Genomic DNA, 17,040 nt, shown 5'->3' on the forward strand with positions numbered 1-17,040 from the left:
ATATGAGTTATATATAATTACATGTAAAGAATAACATAATTAAGCAATAATTCAAATAAAAATTAGCCATCAACAGTAATTTATAATAAGCGTATTTTGAACGGGTTTATGAAGCATAATCTAATTTTATAGTAAAAATAATAATGGCGAATTATTTATTCATTTTGGAACAATATTCGTCACTTATACTGGTTTGATGAAGTTCTGTTCAAATTCATTTCAAATATTCCAAATCTTTATATGTACATTGATTTCAATGCGATTTTTATTAGAAAAAAATTCAATTAGTTTGATTTTCTTACATAATTGTAATTACATTGTTCAACGCAAAATAACTACAAGCAGAAAGGCAAAGGTGTGTTAAAATTTCTGTATTTTGCTATATAAATTATTAAAATAACCAACCTACAGCCTAACAACTGAATGTCCGAAATATAACCCGCAACTTTTCTAAAAGTAACAAATTTCAGTTAAAAAAAACCGCAGTTAATAAATAAAACGAAATACTATTAAGAAAAGAAGCACGAAAATTTACTTTTTAGTCCAAAGAGATTTCAGTCCCGAAGGACTATTGCTTTCGTTTTGGCATTTTGCGTCGGACTCATAAACGTCGGTTCACTTTTCAAACTGTTGCCACAAAATGTTAGAGTCCTGCATTATATTTGAAGAAATTAAATAATGAAAAATCTGCATAAATGATTGTCTATTTCTCGCATTGTGATAAAACAATGGTACATAGAGCCATCGAATTTTGAATGACGAAATCCTACTGCGAATATGGGCATCTGAAATCCCAAATTTGGAATTTGTTTTATTATAGATTTTATATTTTGTAAAACTTTAACGAATTTTTGATTTACAAACTCAATGCTTTAAAAGCGAGAAATGGCAACGTTATATAGAAAAAAAAATACTTTTATCTCCAGCTCGCGAGACTGTGTATATCGGAAATTCTAAAGATATGCTTAATTTAACATTATTTTGCGATATTGCTCTTGAACTGAATTTTATGGTTTAAGTGCAAAGAACACGATATTTAATAAATAAAGGTAACACTCAAAACGTTAAAAAAACGCCCCTTTGGACATAATTTAAAATCTGAAAAATTTCAGATTTTTTTTTTTGATTTATGTTTGCTTACTTTATTTTTAGTTGAAAGGGGCAATTTGCCCTGAAGAACTTTTAATTTCGCTTTGGCATTTTTCATTGGAAACTATAAACGGCGGATCACTTTTCCAATTGTTGCCACTAAATTTTATCGCTCTGTATTATACTTAAAGAAATTAAATAATGAAGAATCTGCATGAATGTACGTATGTTTCTCGCATTGTAATAAAACAACGGTACCTAGAGCTATCAAAATTTCAAAAATGGAAGCCCTAATTTGAATTTGAAATTTGTTTTATTATCGATTTCATATTTTATAACACTTCAACGAATTTTTGATTAAAAAACTAAACAATTTCAAAGCAAGTTCCAAAGCGATTTTATCTCCAGCGCGAGAGACTCTAAGATACGCTCATTTTAAAATAATTTTGAGATATTGCTGTTGAACTGAACTTTGTGGTTTGAGTACGTAGAACATGATATTTAATGAGGTAACACACAAAACGTTAAAAACACTCCTTTGGACGCAGTTTAAAATCTGAAACCTTTCATATTTTTATTTATTAGTTCAAAGGGGCTTATTAGTATTTAAAACAATAGTCCTTGAGAGACTATTGTTTTAAATACTAATACTGTTTTCGTTTTTGCGATTTTGCGTTGAATCACTATAAACGGCGAATCACTTTTCAGACTGTTGCCACCAAATGTTAGAGTCCCGCATTACATTTGAAGTAAGTAAATAATGAAAATCTGCGTAAATGTGTGTATATTTCTGGCATTGTGATAAAAAAAAGGTTTGAAAAAAGGCCATCCAAGTTTGAATGCCGTAATCCTCCTACGAATATGGGCATGTGGAAGATCAAATTTTATATTATCTATTTCATATTTTGTGAAACTTTAACGAATTTTTGAGTAACAAACTCAACGATTTCAAAGCAAGCAATAGCAACACTCTACGGGGGTGGAAACCTTTTTATCTCCAGCGCGCGGAATTGTGTACCGGAAATTCTAAATATATGCTCATTTTAAAATTAATTATCGACATTGCTATTGAACTGAATTTTATGGCGTAAGTGCAAAGAACATGATATTTGATAAATAAAGGTACCACACATAACGTTAAAGAAATGTCTTTTTGGACGTAATTTAAAATCTGAGACCTGTAAGATTTTTTTTTTAAAAATTTTTATTGTTTTTTGAATGCATGTTGTTTGCGAATGACGCAGTAGTCGTGTATAATTTGAATATATAATAATTATTTGTGCTATTTTTTATTTGAAATGCATAGAATTCTCTAAAATAGTAGCATTCTTAGATTGAATATTGTCTAAGCAGGTTCAATGATATTTTAACTTCATTACCATATCAAATACAGTTTCTTTTTAATTTAAAAACTTCGCCAGCGGTCTGAAGCAACTTTTTGAATCATAGGATGAGTTTTACTAAAATTTGTAGTAGTCCGAATTTTTATAAGTATTCAGAGTTACTGAAATAAAAAAAGCTAAACTGTTTAGAATTTTTTTATCAAAGTATTACATCTTAGGCCAGCAAGACCTGATTAGTAAATCTGGGAAAGGATCTATGATTGTTTAGTAAGAAGTAAAAAAAAGTACTCTAGGTCTAAGCAGTAAAAGAAAGCCTGTCCCTCTATCGAAAATTGTCACGTATGTTAGAAAGATTTTGCAAGACATTAATATTTTAGCTCAAACATGATTTTTTCAAAATTTAGTCTCTTGTTTTGGAGATGGTGTTCAAGCATCATAATTTTATTTTCACATGTGCAGAATTTTTATATTTTTTATTGATCGCTGTACTTTTAACTTCCATAGCATAAATTAAAGAAATACACATAGCAACTTCAGCCATAAACAGATGACTTAAGAGAAATTTGTTTTGACATATTATGTGAAAGATTAATAAGTACTATAACACAAAAATATTACATGACAGTAATATTAAATGCTTTTGCATTTATGTTACATGACAGTAATTAGAAAACAATAACTGTAGATGCGAAAAAAACCTGTACTTATAAACTTCTGCATTTTTAAAGAAAGTACAAAATAGTTCAGAATAGCAGATGGTTTTCAGATCATTCAGTAAGGTCATCGTAAGTATATTCTCTTCACGTTTCGGAAGAACTGTAGTAGTTCAGATTTGTTGTAAAAGACTAATTACACCCCTGGGGATTGGCGTACTTACGGAACGGAAAAACAAGCTTTGAAACATACTCATACAAAAGTCCTACCTTTTGTTCGACAGATAAATGACAGATGTGATAATTTGAACACATGCTTTCAATCAGTTGTTTCCTTCTAACAAAGCGTCTTGGGCGGCTAGCAGGATCCTAGCAAAGTCTTGTAATAGTCTCTTGTTTTAAATATGCTGTATTCGAACTCAAATTCAAAGACGGGCATTTAAAGATTTTATTAATGCTTTTTTTTTTTTTTTTTTTTTTTACATTCGACGATTCAATATTTGTTTAAAAAATAAACACATAAATAAACTTGCATAGCAGATCAAAATTATGTTGCTGTGGAAATGTTTCATCAACAGTTATTAGTAGTTATAACAGCATAACTAAATAAGCCCATTTTGAAATATGGATGATATTGCATTCATTATTTTTAATCTGAAACAATATCAAGTTGTTATTACTAGGTAAAATGGCTTAAAATAAGCTCACACATTATAAGAAAATTTTTTAAAATGAAAATTGGATTCACTTTCTTTCACATAATTTCTGACCAGTTCTTCCAAAATATTTTAAAGCTTACTTTACTACATAATAGAAATGTCTCCACGTTCGTTGTTTTTAGTTAGTAATTTTAATTGAGGCTGTTATATAAGAAGGCTATTTATCGTTGTTGTGTTATAGTACTTATTTTATTGTATAATGCAAATTTTTATCAATTGGTTAATTTTATAATGTATAGAGGAATTTAAAACAGAACAAAAGTAATTTCCACCGTTATAATATGTCCTTAAATGGTTCCCAATAAAAACATAGTTAACTGAGTAGTATACTACATTATATTAATTAATTTACTAACCAAATAGCAAAAACATTTCAAATTCGAAATCCATCTTTTATCTAAGTACTTTTTGCAAAGTAACAAAAATTCTAATCCCTTTGTAGTTTAAATTAAAGATAAACAAAAAATGTTGTTTTTTCCCCATGAAATGCTAATTTTATATTATTTGATAAAAACTGGGAAGTGCAAAATCAAAATCCTGGCGAAATACATATACTTATGAATGAACACAGCACACAAACATTTCTTCACCCTAAGCACGAACACAAATCATATTTTAAACAGCTTAAAATGAATCTACTTTCAAAGTATTTAATTTGTGATAGATAATGACAGCTGAAAATATTTTCCAATATTACAAGATAAAATGAGGTTATTTCTCAAATAGTTTCACAAATAAACTCACAAAATAAAGAACGCTTTTATAAATTTTTAATTTGCAATACGTTAGATGCTTTATTGAAGAATTTGCAATAATATCGTTCTGATTTTCATTTTATACAAGATTGTCATCATGTTTCACTGATGAGCAACTTGCTAATTATTAGTCCAATGTAGAGTCCTCCTTCTGTTTTCTCATAAAATCGCCTTTGTAAATTTAGAGTTTAATTTAGCAAAACGTTTTCCACCTAAGTGGTAAAATGTCTTCGTAAAGAATTCCCTAAAGAAATCTGCCGTGTATTTATGTTGCATTTAGGGATATTTTCAAAAACACACGCTGCTGATTGTTATTTTTAATAGGTGAACAAAAGAAATATTTTTTTAAGAAAGAATATAACTTAACTGCAAGCTATGTCTTATTCCTAGATAGCGAAGCTTGATTACAAACTCAATTTTTAAAATACATTTAATTATCTTTATGCTTTAAAAAATGTCTTGTCTGGTATTTGGCCACCCACTTAACTTACACGTTGACCATTTAAATAGAGCACTACCAAATGGCACATTGAAAATGATCATATTCATCTCAGTGAGATGGATATGATTCTCATATCTTTTCTGTTTCGCATCTCTTTCTCGGAAACAAATCTACCTATGTAGTATATTAATGTATAGGTAGCAGACATTCTGTCACTGTCAGCCGAACGGTAAAGTCGCTGAATAGTCGCAGAATACCGAGTTCTGACTTAAGTTCGATTCTAAGAGACCGGGCTGGCTGCATGGGAGTTTTCATAGTTTTCCGTATATATAACATATATACGAGCAGTTTCTTTAAAAAGTCCTGGGGCCCACCAGCGGCCGAGCGATAAAGTCGCTGAACACTGGTAGTTCGGTCCGAGGTTCGAATCCCGCGAACGGGCTGGCTGCATGGGTGTTTTCGTGGTTTTCATCATGTGTAACGTGTATACGAGCCAGTTTCCCTTAGAAAGTCCTCCACGACGCCATCCCTCCCCTTAGGCAGATAGCCCTCGAGGCTTTGCCGTAATTAAATAACCTAACCTTTAAAAAGTCCTCCACGAAGAGACCCTCCTCTTAGGCAGACAGCTCTAGTATGCTTTGATGTAGTCAAATAAGCCAAAACATTCTGTTGGCAAAAAAGCAAGATTGCATTTATCATGAATAATTTCTAATGCAAAAGTTATACTTGTCACTAAGGAAAGAATTTATTTTTGTGTAAAATTCAGATTGCTTGAATTTTAATAATTCTCAGAAACGAAACACAAATAACAAAAAGCTAAAAAAAATATTCATAATTAATTAGGATATATAAACGATGTAATCATTAAGCATATTTTTAGTAAGAAAGAATATTTTGTAATAAATAATTGAAAAATATATTTAATACTAAAGAATCCTCTATATATCTCTACAAAGTATAAAAATTACAAATATTTTTCAAGGTGCATGTGTATATGTACCTGATAAAAATATTTACATTGTTTATTATTCTAGAGATATTTTTAACCAGGTGCATATTTTCCGTGAGGCATTTTCCGGAGAATTTTTTTTCCCGATATACATTTTCAGGATATTTTCTTGGCATTCGTTTTACTCAAGTGGTTAGATTAAAGTGTTATTTTGTATGCTGTGAAACCTAACTAGAATTTATTTTCATTCCATAGTTGCTTCACATAAATTTTCGATTTTATGTAATATTCAGTTTCATAATTGCACTATCATTTTGAGATTTACTATACTTTTCAGTTTTTTCTATTAAATGTTGTCTACAACTACTTTCAATAAAATACTGATATGATATATAATAGGGAAATATAACATACACGCGCACACATGCTCACAAACTTACATCACCATATGTATACACAGTGTTTTGTATTGTGTGTTTACATATATATATATAGTTTACATATAACAGTTTTAATAATTTTAACAGCAAAACAGTTTTAATAATTCCTACGAAAAGTGTGATAAATTTTCACGAAATAAACTGCTTAAATTTATATATATATATCAAGCAAGGTAGTAATTACAATTTTGAAAAACTAATTTTGGTCTAGAAAACATCTTGTGCAATTTTTGGAGCAACAGCTCTTGGTAACTTTTATGCGAGCTTACTACATTTATATATATATATATATATATTGCGCTTTCCATAGATTAACATAAATGAAGTTTTTAAAGTCTGAATTTAAATAATGATATTGTGTTTATATGTACTGTAATTACTGATGAAAGGATGTTTCTGAATTTAAGGCCTTAAATTACTAACAGACGGCAAATACACAACTTGAAATCAGAGTCTTTGGAAGAAGCAATAAATTTAGAATTTTCGGCAGCTCCATTTCTCGTCATAGTTAACAAAATGAAAGAACTGAGAAAAATAGATAGCGGATGCTTTTTTGTCCTTGCACAAAGGTAATGGTCTCCCATATAAAGTAGAAAATGTACAAAGGTGGTAAGCTTTTAGTTCAGTAAACTAAAATATACCCCTGGAGGTATATTTACGTTGAAGTCAACTTGGAGATTCCGCTATTAGGTGTTTTCTTTGAAAAGGGTAATATCTTTTTCAGCACATAACCAGAAATAAGAGTTTATGTTTTCATTACTTAATCTTCAAAGCTGTATAATTTGGAGCATCTGCTCGAAAAACTGTTAACTTATTTTTCATCCTTCATGAAAAGAATACACATCTGCGTAAATGTCTTGGAGAAATAATATCGTTAACAATTTTGCTACAAAGATTTTTTTTTTTTTGGTTTCTATTAACATCTCGATAATGCACGTAGTATATAAATACTTGCATTGTAACTCATATATAGCTAATTACAAGGAAATTGCATTGTAACTCGAAAATACATTTATTTTCTCAAGAAGCTCCTTTGTCCAAGCTGTTTACTTGTTTTCTACCCCCAAAGTGATTTTACTCTATGAAAGCCGAACTGCCTGATCTCATTCATCAGCCACTTCATCTATTCTGCTGTTGAGTTATGCGATATACATGCATACATACGTCGTGCTAAAACTAGTCATAAGTCCCAAATATAAAATTTCAACATTTTATGTTAAGTTATGCGACATACGTACGTTTAAACGTCATGATGGAACTATTCAAAATGGAAATTTCCTTTGAAATATGAAAATCGAAATGTTTCGCGATTACAATACTTTATTTATTTCTCACAAGTCAAAACGGTGTCATAAATAACTAACTACTAATAAATTTATGGTGCAATCTAAAGAATTATTTAAATCTAACACTTTAAACTGGAATAAACTTATAATATTTGAAAATTAAATACAAACATGATACTAAAATAAGTTGCGAATAATTTGTATTCGAAAAATTGGAACACGAGAGAAAAAAATTCTCACAAAATCCCTTTGTATATTAAAAAATATTTCCTCAGAAAATAAGGATAAAAAAATGCAAGATTAATTTTTCACCATTATCGAAGCAATTCCTTAAAGAAACTGGAAATTTAAAGCATTTTACGTAGTTTCTCTTACTGATGTATATTGACTAACTTTCTGTATTCGGCACATATCTTGATTTTAAGGTACGAGTAATATACAGTAATATGTGTTAGTGTGCAAATTATAAAGTAGCCAAATAGGAGATAAAATACTATTTTAGCAACCAGTCTCGTGACGAAGATACCATAGGGAGAAAAAATAATTTCACTCGCTAAATTCAACGGAGGGGAGAATTAGCTTAATTATATCCACATGGTAAGGGGGTCCGCTTTTGAAGCAGTTTGAGTAAAAATGCTTGCCGCTTTTGCGACAGACATGGTAACAAAACACGATTATTTTTACGTCGTTTCCTGAAAAAACCCGTAACGCTCGGGGTGTTAAACTTCCGCGGTTAAACATTCCGAGTTTCAATGGTAAATATACTGATTGGCTTAATTTTAAAGATCTGTACATGGCGACAGTTCATACCAATCAGTCATTAGCGAAAATTCAGAAATTCCAATATTTGATAGGACTTTTAAAAGACGAACCAGCTGCTATTATTAAGCATATTCCGATTTCCGAAACTACATACGATGAGGCTTGGGACAAATTGATGAATCGTTATGATAGAAAAAATCAAATTGTAATGTCGCTTGTCAGAACATTTCTTGAGCAACCAAAAATTACTAGCGCTGATTCTGTTAATCTAAGAAAACTATCTGATACATCTGATGAAGTTATCCGTGGATTAAAATCTCTTGGCGAAAAGGCTTCGTCTAGAGATGTTTGGCTAATTTATTTTTTGTTAGAAAAAGTCGATCCAGAAACGCGCCATTTATGGTCACAAAAAAATGGTGAAGAAGAATTTCCTACCTTAGAATGTTTTTTGGAATTCTTAAACTCAAGATGTGTTTCACTTGAAATGTTAAACACTCATAATAATGAAAAGCGAGTATCGCATAAAAATCAGTGCTCTGTTTCGAAGAATGTTTCACATAATAATAAAAATTCTGTTCTAAAATGTCAGCATTGCAATGGTTCTCATTTTTTATCAAAGTGTTATAAATTTAAAGGTGCAGATATTACGACTAGGAAAAATATCATTCGCAAGAATTTATTATGCTTCAATTGTTTCGGAAATCATCAATTAAAATTTTGTTCATCGCAGAATGTGTGTTCTATTTGCAAAGCAAAACACCATACTTTACTGCATGAAGATATTAAAAGTGTTAACGTAGTTGTGTCAAATTCATCTCCATCTGATGAACAAATTTCTAATTCAGACGAACAAAATAATATTTCGAGTTTTTCTATTCAGGGTCAGAGTACTTCATTTTTACCAACGGCGGCAGTAATAATTTACGATTCTGCTGGTCAAGGTCACGAATGTATCATTCTTTTTGACAGTGGAAGTGAAGCTTCTTTTATCAGTGAATCATTTATTCGACAATTAAATATACGCAGACAAAATGCCCGTATTTGCGTAAAGGGACTTGGTGATTCTGAAGCAGCTTTGACTCGTGGTTATGTAAATGTAAAATTGTTTCCCAAATCTGAGTTGAAAAAAAATGGTGTTTTAATACAAGCATATATTCTTAAAAAATTAACTTCGCATTTGCCTTCAGTAAAGATTGATAGCAAGGACCTTGATTATTTGAATTCAATTAATCTTGCAGATCCAAATTTCAGTACGCCCAAACAAATAGACATGATAATTGGAGCTGACTATTTCTTTTCTCTGCTTCAGCCAGGGCAGATTTTTGGCTATAAAAATGTAATTGCGCAAAATACTATTTTTGGTTGGGTTGTATCAGGCAGAATTAAAACAGAAGGCAATACTCCGCATCCCATTAGTGTTAATCGCATTAGTTTACATATTGAGGATAACGTCGATGCAACACTTAAGCGTTTTTGGGAGTTGGAAGAATTAACGTTCCAAAATCAGAAATCAACGATTGAAGAAGAGTTTTGTGAGAAGCATTTTAAAGAAAATTATCGAGTAAACGGAAATGGCAGATTTGTTGTCCGACTGCCCGTTTTCAGTAATGCTGAAGAGTTAGGCGACTCCAAACCTTTGGCTATTTCTCGTCTTCTATCCATGGAAAGAAAATTTGATTTAGATAAAGAACTTGGTAGGCAATAATAGGAGTTCATGCAAGAATACGAAACTTTAAATCATATGGTTCCAGTTGTTGAGAATGAAGAAAATAAGCAAGTATATTATCTACCGCATCATGCTGTTGTTAAACCAAGTAGCTCTACCACTAAACTTCGTGTAGTATTTGACGGTTCATGTAAACCTAAAAATTCAATTTCTTTGAACTCTGTTTTAGGGGTAGGTGCAACACTACAACGAGATATATTTTCAATATTGCTCAACTTTTGTATACATAAAATAGCTTTTTCTGCTGACATAGAAAAAATGTACCGCCAGATTTTAGTAGATAATGAGGATCAACATTTACAAAGAATTGTTTGGAGAGAATCTATTAATTCAAAAATGCAGACATATAAATTATGTACAGTTAGTTATGGCACTGCATCTGCACCATTTTTAGCAACACGCTGTTTGTGGCAAATTGCTTTGGATGCAGAACAGGATCATCCTCATGTATCCTCCGTTCTTAAAAATGATTTCTATGTAGATGATTGTTTATCTGGAGCAAACAGTTTAGAGGAAGCAGTTGACCTATGCTCTAAGCTTTCACAGCTATTACAGAAACGTGGATTTAATTTAAGGAAATGGAGGTCAAACTGCTCAAAGCTTCTCGAAAATTTATCCATTGATAATCATGAAGAAGATGACCTGGAAGTTCACTCAGATGAATGTGCCAAGGCTTTAGGGCTGTTTTGGAACTCTACAGAAGAAGTATTTTTATTTAACATTTCTATGGATTTTGGGACTGAAATTACTAAAAGAAGGTTCATTTCTCAATCTTCTAAAATCTTTGATCCTCTTGGCTTGCTATCACCATGTACAGTCAAGTTGAAAATGTTTTATCAGCAATTGTGGTTTTTAAAACTTGACTGGGATGCCCCACTGCCTAAAGAATGGGAAGAGAAGTTGCAGCGACTTCAAAAAGATCTTAAGGCTCTCAAAAATGTTAAAATTTCGAGGTGGCTTCAAACTACGTCTAACCACATCTATCTGCATGGTTTTTGTGACGCGTCAGAATCTGCTTACGCTGCTGTTATCTACTGTGTTCAACCAACATCTCACGACAGAAATGAAGTCAATTTGGTGGTTGCTAAAACCAAAGTTGCTCCCATTAAACAAGTGTCCATACCTAGACTGGAACTCCTAAGTGCATTGCTCCTTGCCAGATTAATCAAAGCTGTTCGTAAAGCCTTCTCCACCACTGAAATTTCCTTTCACGCTTGGACTGACTCTAAGGTTGTTCTCTGTTGGTTAGCAGCTCATCCTCTAAAATGGAAGCTTTTTGTGGCAAACAGGACTTCAGAAATATTAGATGCTGTTCCCTATCAACAGTGGAGCTATATTTCGTCGAAACAGAATCCTGCCGATCTTCCTTCTAGAGGAATCGATCCTAAAGTTCTACCGAACATATCCCTATGGTGGCATGGGCCATCATTCTTAGCGTTCGACAGTTCAAAGTGGCCTCTACAATGTTCTGTCAGTAACGAGACTAACAGCGATGCAACTGTCTTAACTGAACAAAGGACAAAATCATTTTTTTGTACAACAGCTTATTTGACTAATGACACTCTGGACAATTTATTTCAGAACTGTTCTTCTTTATCTAAAATAGTTAATGTAATTTCTTTTTGTTTAAGATTTATTTCTAGGTGCAAAGAACGGGTCTTTGGTTCTGAAGATAATAGGTTAAAAAGTCCTGCAGTAGTACCTTCATCAAATGAAAGGCAAGCAGCTATGAAGTTGATCATTAAATGGATCCAGTTTGTGCACTTCCATAAAGATATAAAGGATCTCAAAAATAATTCATCTTTAAGTCCTAAAAGTGTTTTAAGTTCACTTTTTCCTTTTCTAGATGATGATGGTGTTTTACGGGTGGGAGGTAGGCTGCAAAATTCTGACTTGTCATTCAATGCTAAGCATCCCATAATTATACCAGGTCAACACAGGATTGCTTTGTTGCTTGTTAAACAATATCATGTAACTTATATGCATGCAGGGCCCAGTTTACTAGCTAACATTTTAAAGCAAAGCTATTGGATTGTAAATGGTAAGAAACTTATTCAGTCCTTTATCCATAAATGTATTGTTTGTCACAGATATAAATTGTCATCTAATAATCAATTAATGGCAATATTAGAGTTGTTACAGTGAAAACTGTTAATGGTTATTTTAAAATACCCGTAGTAAAACTTTTACCGTTGCCATTGCATCGGGAATGATCTATGTTAATGCAATGGCAAGGGTGGGAGTTAATGTTGGATGCATATTTAATATTTGCTTTTCTTTTTTTTTTTTTGTATATTTTATTTCCTCACTGCTTAATTTTATGTTATGATTTTTGCAATAATCTTGTTACTGGCAACGTGCTTTATTTTACTATAAAGTTTGTGTGAATTGCAACAGTTGTTCATGTTTATGTTTCAGTAGAATAGCGTTCTTAGCCGCACTGCGCTGCAGGCAATATTTCTCTTAAAGAATTTTATGTTTTAGAATAAGAATAAAGTTTATTATACAAAGCTGATGCTTTTTAGTTCAAGGCAACTAAACGGCAAATCACAATACTACGGGAAAACCCCAGCAGAATTATTTTTAGGACGAAAGTTAATTACGCCATTAGATAAATTATTCTTTGTGCAACAAAGAGACCAAGAATTTAAACAGAAAGATGTGCAAACACTTATTGACCAGGCGGTTAAAAGATCGGATACGGCAAGAAATAGGCAAAAGTTATACTATGATAGAAAACGCCGTGAAGCAGATTTTAAAGTTGGAGATAAAGTGTTGAAGCGGAAATTTTCTTTATCAAGTGCCCCAGACAATTTTACTGCAAAGTTAGCTCCAAAATTTGAAGGCCCTATGTAATTCAGGAAATCAAGGGAGTCGTATTGTACCTTAACAACGAGAGAGGGGAAATCTGTAAAGCAAGTCCCGACCAGGTGAAAAATATTATAATCAAAATGATTTTGAAATCCTTGAAAGTTTCTTGCAGGACTCAAGCGTAAAAGAAGTAGAAGGTCCAGAAATAACGTCACCCGTTCCACAACCCAAGAAGCAGAGAACAAGAAGAGAAACCTAGCCGTTCTATAAGTCATGCGACGGTACCGAAAAGAAGAAATGAAAACGTCAGACTCCAGCATTTAAGAAATACAAGAAAGCAAAGCCGCCGCGTAAAGACACTTTGGTAAAGAGGAAAACACCACTTACAACTTATCGCAGTAGAAATTCTACATCGAGGAGAACGCTTCCAGGGCCAGAGAGTCAGGTGCAAACAAGGCCGCCGTTCCCGAGGACGAAAAGACAGCAGAAGGAACGAAAAGACCACCACCAACAGAAGAAATCCAAGCACGATTCAAGACCGGAGGATGCCAAGACCAGCCGTCCAGGGGCAAAACGGAAAAGACAGCAACCCGACGACTACCACTCCAAGAGGCCAGCATGCAGAGGGCGAAAAAGAAGAAGCAACGTGGACGACACTCGAAGGACCCTAAGGAGACGACTGACGTCAATGAAATCTATAACATGGGAGCAGTTCTGCCAGAAGAGAATGTCGGAGTTACAATCATCGAAAACTCAAAGATAAGTTAAAATCTTCTATAACATTTTTTTTCTTTTGTTCCGAAATGTTATGCGTAAATACAAAGTTCTATGTTTTGACGAAAGTAAATGTGTCTCGGTTGAGATTTAGTTTTATTTTACTTTATTTAGCTAAGGCAAAAGTATTATTTTCTTTAAGTATAAAATCTAGGAACAAGCAGTTTCTGTTGGTCGAAAGACTAATTCTTTTATGTTAAAGCCAAAATTTGGCCGAAGATAAAAATAACTTCGTATTCTTGTATTAATAACAACTTTAGTTTCAGTGCCTCCAGCTTGGCGAAGAATGAGTAAAGTAAAAATTTATTTTTCTCTTATTCATTTTATGGTAAATTGTAAAAATCATATGTATTAGAATTTTGTAAATATACGTAAATGCTTGAAAGTTATGTAAAAGTAGAATTTAGTCTAGAAGCATAAAATTTTAGATGCTAAAAGTAAATGCTCAAAAGCAATGAATTCAAATTTAATTATTAAACTGTAGATAAAATCATGCTTTAGAGCGAAAGCCTGCATGTCTATAGATAAATGAGGGGGAATTTAGAATGAATGTGTTTTGTAATGTTCTCCACCTACACTTGAATTTTAAGAATGTTAAAGTAGCTCATCGACTTGTATAATGTCGAGTAAGGTGTGTCTATTTGGTCGTTGAATTCTAACAAATCATTGTGGTTAGGAGAAGTGTTGCAATACTAAAACACGAATATTCCCGTTTGACTCCTCACATGGTGGAGAGCCAGGGTAAAGTTAAATTCATGTTTGAATACTTGAATGAATGTGAATTAAGCAGTAACTAAGGAAAATAAATCGTTCAAAAACAAAAACTTATTCAGTGTCAAGAAAGTGTAAATTATAATGTATTTAGAAAGATACTGATACTTATTCCTTCCAGATATTGGAAGGAAGAGAACAGATTGATTGCTGAAGTCCGGGAAGGGTTGCTGTAAGAAGAGAGAATTAAATAAGTATCTACAGAAATTTGTTCTACCTTTTGTGAGATAACAGATTTTTTTTATGTCAACGAGGCTCTTAAAATTTAGATCAGAATTGTGGAAACTTTCCAATAGGTCGTTTCTAGGACCTGCTTCCAAGTTTTCCAAATTCTGGCAGCGGGAAATGTAGGGTTTATATTTATTTTAACTAATATTTATTTTAAGTTTAAACTATCTTTCCTGTTAAGCCTTACTTTCCCCTGGAATTGCCAATGCCAGAGTATGTAAATTTTAGTAGAACGCGCAAAGGATTCAAATTGTCAGCGGAAGTAATCTGAGTTAAATAGAAGGGAAACGAGTTCGAAAGTGTGTTTCTTGCTGCACGAGCGTGGAGGTGGCTAGTTAGAAATTGAAGAACCACGCCTTTAAGTTCTTGTTGTTAATTTTTCAACGTAATATTCAGAAGTTTGCTGAATTATCAGCGGTATCTTAGAACGCGGTGAGGTTAGTTACGTATAGAGAGCCTCGTAGTTAGTCACATGTTATTATTCTTTTTTTAGTTTTTTATTTTTATTTTACCGCCGGGTCGGCGTAGTTTGCGAGCGTCAAGAGCACGCATTTGTAATTTTTAAAGTTGAATAAAAAGGGATTTAAACCCTTCTCAAGAATTTGTCTACTTTCCAGTTGTTAGCAGTCACCACTATTGTTGCGTGCAGGTTGGAAGCGCGCAACATTACAAGGGATATCATTAATTATACTTTGCATTATCATTAATTATACTTTGCTTTCCAGAATTTTTTTGTTTTTTGTATTCTTTTGTGTTCTTTGTTGCTCATTTCACTGATTTTAAGATACTGAAAAGTTTTGAGTGATTTTTTTAGGAAACAAAGTTCTTAACCTCCTTTATACCATTTGAGTTCTTAAGATTTTGCAAAGGGAAGTTGGTTAATTTATTTATTAAGATCATTAATATTTGTATTAAGGGATATTGCTTATTTCATGGTAATTTTGTTATACGTAATAAGTTTTTTTTTATGAAGTCGTTCTGCAGAGTAAAATTCTACGCTGTTTTCAAGTTTAAAAATTGGTGTTTCTTTCAGCCATTTTCCCGGTACATTTAAAAGCCAGACGAAGGCTGGCAGCTAAGCTGCTGGTATTCTGTACAAGCTTGATATAAAACTTGTTTTATTAGATTTCCCTCCTTTCCCAGCAGCACAAAGTTTCGAGATCTGGACTCATCCGGTGTGCTAATAATTGATTTAGCCACTACAATATTATTACTACTTTCTAATGAACCTTTTTCTAGATTCGTGGGGTTACAAACTGTATTTCTAGAATTTATAATAATTCAGTTCGTACGTAAGATTGAATGGATGATTCATAATATACTTTAAGCGCAACTTCAACCTCATCTTCTCAGCTTTTGCCTTTACTTAATTGCATAATTTCTGTTGGCTTCATAAAAGAAGCTTATAGAAAATAGCACTGCGAGGAGAAATACACAGGAAATTTCACAGTTTCAAATGGGGGAATGAGATCAGCCTTTTATTTACCTGTTAAGTATTAACTTGTATTTCATGAATATAAAAAGCTACTTCTATTCAAGTTTTATTATTTATCAATATTTTCTATACTTTTTCTTGTTTTATTTATAAAATGCATTGAGAAAATAAATATATATATATATAGCAAAGTTAAATTCCCAATTTTTAAAAATTTTCCTGTCTGCTCTCAGAATTTAAATGATATTGTAGATTAGTTCGCAGCAATAATTAATCATTTATTTGTAATTCAATTTCCTTTAAAATTTAATTAGCTTTAAATTTGCTTTTTACGAACAAAGAATGTTTGTTAAATAAATATATATATACTTTTCAAATTTTGGAAAGGTTGGAGGGTTATCGTTTAGCAATGGTGAGAGGAGGGCATGGGGCAAAAAGAGATCAGACCCACTGTTCTATACGTATACTATGTGGTCTATCAACATAAAAAAAAATCTGATGTGTACACCACATGACTTCCTTGTACGGAATATTAAATTATACGCATTTATTCTTGCATTTCATTTAAACTTATTGAATTGAATTAAATCTACTTCGCCGACAGCGCATAAACCACAATAGAATAAATGCATTCCTTAAAATTCACTCTAGTATTTGTTTACCATAGCGACACTCTGACGCTAGATTCACTTAACAGTATTACATTTCGTTCATATTATAACTCATAATGCACAAAATTTATATCATGTAAAGAATAGAGTTATCTAATCGTTGCCACATGTTCTATTCAAATACTATAATAAAGCTAGAACGATGTATAAAAGAAATTAAGCAAACAAAACTAAAAAGAAACAGTT

The sequence above is a fragment of the Stegodyphus dumicola genome, chromosome 3 (genome assembly GCF_044657685.1).
Source record: "Stegodyphus dumicola isolate Sdum_Otavi_A_Nest chromosome 3, ASM4465768v1".
NCBI lineage: Eukaryota > Metazoa > Arthropoda > Arachnida > Araneae > Eresidae > Stegodyphus > Stegodyphus dumicola.